A 5,229-nucleotide genomic window follows, 5' to 3' on the forward strand; every position below is an offset into this window, starting at 1 on the left:
TGTCTAATACTGCAATGAATGTTCCCACACATGCCCCACACACGCTGAAACTGATGACCTGGAACGTGCGAGGCCTGAACGACTACCGCAAGTTGAGGAAGGTCCTCAGCTACCTACACAGACACCATGTTGATTTGGCCCTGTTGCAGGAAACCCATTTGCCTATCAACAGTAGGATGTTACAATCCCGAGGGTTGGCGGGACATATAGTGGCGGCTGGCTTCACGGCACATGCTCGGGGGGTGTTAACCTGGGCCAACCCCTCCTCACAATTGAAATTGATCCCGGTACAGGCGGACACGGAGGGTCGATATGTCCTGGCTAGGTGTGTGGGTAAGGGACTTGACCTGCTGATAGTTAACGTTTACGGCCCCAATTATGATAACCCTGAATTCTACGCTGCCCTGTCCGCCCACTGTAGGTCTCATGCACAGTCTGGGATGTTATGGGGGGGGGATTTTAATTTTGTTATTGACCCCGCAAGGGACCGCTCTGCGGGCCCTACTCGGCGACCGGTGGCCTCCGCCGCCTATATGAGAGCCGAGTTGACCAAACTAGACCTAGTAGATGTCTGGAGAGACAAACACCCCACGAAGGGCGGCTTTACACACTATTCGGCCAACCACAACGTACATACTAGGATAGATTATTGGTTGGCGTCTCCTCCAGTCCTTAGTGGTATTAGCGCGTGCAAGGTTCTCCCGCGGACCCTCTCGGACCACTCCCCCATTCTGTTGCACCTTTCCACTGCCAGGAAGGGAATACCGGCCTTCACCTGGAGGTTCCCTCCCTTCGCTCTGCTGGATGATGCCTTTCGGGGTGAACTGGCGGAAGACATAGACAAATATTTTGCAACTAATCTAGGCACGGTCGATGACTTTTTCACGGTCTGGGAGGCTTTCAAGGTGTTCATTAGAGGAATGGCTATGTCCAAGCACTCTAGTGTGCTACGCTCCATTAGGCGGGAACTTGCCGCTTTAGAAGCTAAGCTGGCGGAACTAGAGAGCCGCCAATTATTGGCTCCTAGCACTGACGATGGCCCGGCGCTCGCCCCGTTACTGTCGGAGTATCAGTCACTGGCGGACAGAGAAATTCTCTATATGGGCAAATACGCCACGGCCCGCGTTTACGGTGAGGGGGATAGGCCAGGCGCACTGTTGTCTCGCATGGTTACGGGCTCTCGGAGGCCTCTGGTCATGGAAGAATTGAGATCCCTGGAGGGTGACACGGTCGCGGATGAGGAACAAATCCTAGAGACCTTCAGACGCTATTATGCTGAACTTTACCAGTCCAAGACGCAGGGCGTGGAGAGCGAAATGGACGATTATTTGGACCATATTGCCATGCCTGCAGAATTCGGATAGGGAGTTTTTGATGGCCCCCTTCCATGAGGACGAAATTCTTAAGGCCCTTGCGAGCATGAAAGCGGGAAGTGCGCTGGGTTCCGACGGGCTTACGGTTGGCTTCTATAAAGCCTACAAAGACATTTTGCTCCCGCACTTAGTTACCCTCTTTGACACAATCTGCGAGGACGGTGAGATGCCACTCACCATGCGTGAGGCGTTGCTGGTCACTATACCGAAGCCAGGGAAACCCCCGGATCTCTGCAGTTCATACAGGCCACTTAGTCTGCTGAACGTGGACGCAAAGATTTACGCCAAAGTCCTTGCCAACCGACTGGCTCTATTAGTGCCAGAGCTGGTCGCACCGGAACAGTCTGGATTCGTCCCATGTAGAAATTTAACCTACAACATACGCACAGTGCTGGGCTCGATGCAACATGTCAAGCAGGAGAACCGAGCGCTGGCGATATTCCTAGACATGGAGAAGGCGTTCGACTCAGTCGAGTGGCCCTTCATGATCAGAGTACTACGGAAGTTGGGCTTGGGCGAACCGTTACTGCAGAGGATCGGGGCGCTGTACCATCGTCCGTCGGCCAGACTGCGGTTGGGAGATAGAGTGTCGGAGCCGATCTACATTGGCAGGGGAACTCGACAGGGCTGCCCTCTGTCTCCGTTGCTCTATGCGCTGGTAGCGGAACCCCTAGCTTGTGCTATAAGGGAGTACCACAGTCTGGAGGGGATAAGCTTTCCCACCTACAAAATAGGGATCTCGACGTACGCTGATGACACCTTGCTGTACGTCCGGAACCCGGAGTCGAATCTGTCCGCGGTTCTTCGGGAGGTGGTCCGATTTGGATCACTCTCGGGTCTGCGGGTGAATTGGGACAAATCCATCGCTGTCCCTCTCACCCCGGTGACACATCCCTTTGACATGGAGTACCCTCTGCAGTGGTCCACGGACTCGGTCAGGTACTTGGGCATTCCACTGCACACTGATCCCGAGGTCCTGGTTCGGGACAACTACGGCATAGCATTCAATAAACTAGTCGAGGATGTCGACGTCTGGATTAGACTCCCGCTATCCCTCCTGGGCAGGATCGCTATCATGAAAATGATAGTGCTACCACGGTTCCGGTTCCTTTTTCTTAACTTCCAGTGGTTCTGTCGAAGACGTTTTTTAGGCAGCTCACACGAGTCTTGATCCGACTGGCCTGGGGCGGCAAGCAACCAAGAGTACGATGGGCGACTGACTCTCCCTTGCGAGATGGGGGGTTTGGGGGCTCCGGACTTGGAGCGCTACTACCGAGTTGCGCAAGCTGCTCATCTGCACTCATGGGTTCACGGTGACGCACGCACGCCGCATCTCATTCTGGAGAGGCTGTTTGCAGACCCGCTCCCCTTGCCTGCCACGATCTGCCTCCCGGCGGATCGTTCAATCGGACGGATGGACTCCCTTAAGGCGACCAACCACGCATGGCATGCCCTGGCGCGAGCCCGCGGCTGTGATCTGTTGTACTCCCCACTGATGCCGGTAGACTGGGCTCTATGGCTGGACCCCTTGGGCGAGAAGGGTGTGGTCGAGGCTTTACGCGCCCTCGGCATAGTGAAAATGGAGGATTTGTTCTCCGAGGGTACACTGAAGACCTGGGATCAGCTCCCTCCCACGGAGTTGGGCCCCTCCTTGCTGCAGAAATTCCAATTTCACAGGCTCCACTCGGCGTTTCGGGAGGTTCTGGGCTCTTCCATGGAGGAGCCCGAGGAGAACCCTGAACTGACTTATATCATTAAATCCAAATCACCCGCCAAATTAATCTCTCAAGTCAACAAGTTGGGGGTGACGCATCAGCGCTTACAACCCTCTAAAGCTAGAGCAGCGTGGCAGGACGATCTGCAATCACCCATAGATGGCATCATGTGGCGATATTGCTGTTCCAGCACGCGCCAGATCTCCCTAAATGGCAGGCACAGGCTGGTGCATTTCAAATTCCTTCAGCGGGTGTACTACACCCCCGAACGATTACATCGATATGGCCTCCGCCCCTCGGCGGAGTGTGAGCGTTGCCGAACACTGGTAGCTGATTTTTTTCATATGGCTTGGCTCTGCCCTGGGGTACAAGCTTTTTGGGGGGAGGTATTTACTGAACTCGATCAGATTTTGGGGGAGACGCTGCCTCGAACACCAGCACTTGCGCTCCTCGGTTACTCTAAACCTCTCGCCCCTTCCCTGCGCCGGCTGGTCGATATGGCACTGCTATTAGCCAGGAGAGTAGTAGCAGCCTGTTGGATGCGTGGGCCTCTCCCTACCAAGACAAGATGGCTAAGGGATCTACAATACTGCTGTACTCAAACAGAACTGTACAGCGAATTGCTGCCGCCCAGGAGCAGGCTGAAAAATTTCTGGGACCTTTACAAGGAACATCTGCAAAAGGGGGAGGACGACGGCTCGGAATCCTCCGAGGTAGTTGATCTCCAAGACCAAGTGTTGGAATAGTGGGTTGGACATATAAGGTTCTCTCCCCGAGGGGCGAGGGATGGAGTGGGTGGAGGGGCGGGAGGGTGTTGCATTGAAGTCCATGATCCATGGGGGCAGGTAGGGGTGGCAACTGGGGGGGACAACTACACTGACGGGGGGTTGGCACGGGACACACGGCAGACACGCCATGATTCGCTCCCGATTGGATGATGGTAGTAGTTCCACAATCACACTCAGGGGAGGGAGGGGGGAGTTGGGATGGTAGTTCGGGTAGTTTTCCTTTGACCATACTTCAACATAAGACCTTGCTGCCACGTTTACATTCTGGGATGGCCAGTTGTCGCACTGCTCTACTTGCTGCCTATGGAGGGGTGTCTCTCTTGGTTACATTGGACTAGCGCCACTACATCACGCCGCCGGGCCTCCGGGATGCTGGCTCTATGGCTGTGTACAGTATTTCTTTGTTATTGACCACAAGGTCCTTATGTTGTGTAAACCCGTGCAATGTGAAACTGTAAGAGCATCGGTGACGTCAATGGCTTTGCTGTCAATAAAGGTCTTCCAAAAAAAAAAAAATTATGACCAAGAGTATCTCTGTGCAGTGGTCTGGTCTACATGTTTCAACCTATGTGTGGAAATTACCAGGTTTTCTTCAGGACCAAGGTGTAAGAAAATGGATGGTCTACACCCCCTAAAAGGCGTACCCAATCCTAGATTCTTGTGGACAAATAAGCAAAAAAGTCTGCTTATGGTGTGGGCTTAAGCCAAAATCGGCGAGTTTACAATAAAAAAGACCTGTGGGAGGAAAGAACGGAAAAGCAGTCATAAATAGACTCAATTACGTGCCTGTAACGTTGTGATGATTCTCCCGTGTCAGCATGCATCATGCATCATGCCCAAACCATTATGTTCCTGTGTATAGCTGGCTGGAAGTTCAGGGGGCTAGCTTATAGACGTATCCAGATAGTGGTGCTACTGTGTTGCTGCTTAATTTAAACAAATGGAATAAGTAGCCATAATCATACACACAGATCAATATGTGCGTGTAAGGTGGCGCTTATAGAGGTTATTTTAGTCACACGCACATCCAAACTTTTGTGGCGTGATAGTCCATCCTCTCAGAACTATGCGTGGGGACGGGATTAAAAACGTGCATGTATACCAGTACTTCAAAGTGACAAACCTAGACCAACAACCGTAAAACATTTAAAGGTAATTAGGCCGGGCTTACTCCTGTTAGGTGTCTTAAGGCATCGGAGGGCAGGGGGAGGATATGTCTCAGCTAAACATATTCTGCGGACAGTAATGAGACAAGAGATAGGATTTAAGCGCTAATGCAAAAAGGCCGTGTGGAAATGCGGCTTGTGGTGTGGGGTCCGTGCTCCATGGTGTTGGAGTCGAGCGGAGCTGTGA

Source organism: Lissotriton vulgaris, chromosome 8 (genome assembly GCF_964263255.1).
Source record: "Lissotriton vulgaris chromosome 8, aLisVul1.2, whole genome shotgun sequence".
NCBI classification, from domain to species: domain Eukaryota; kingdom Metazoa; phylum Chordata; class Amphibia; order Caudata; family Salamandridae; genus Lissotriton; species Lissotriton vulgaris.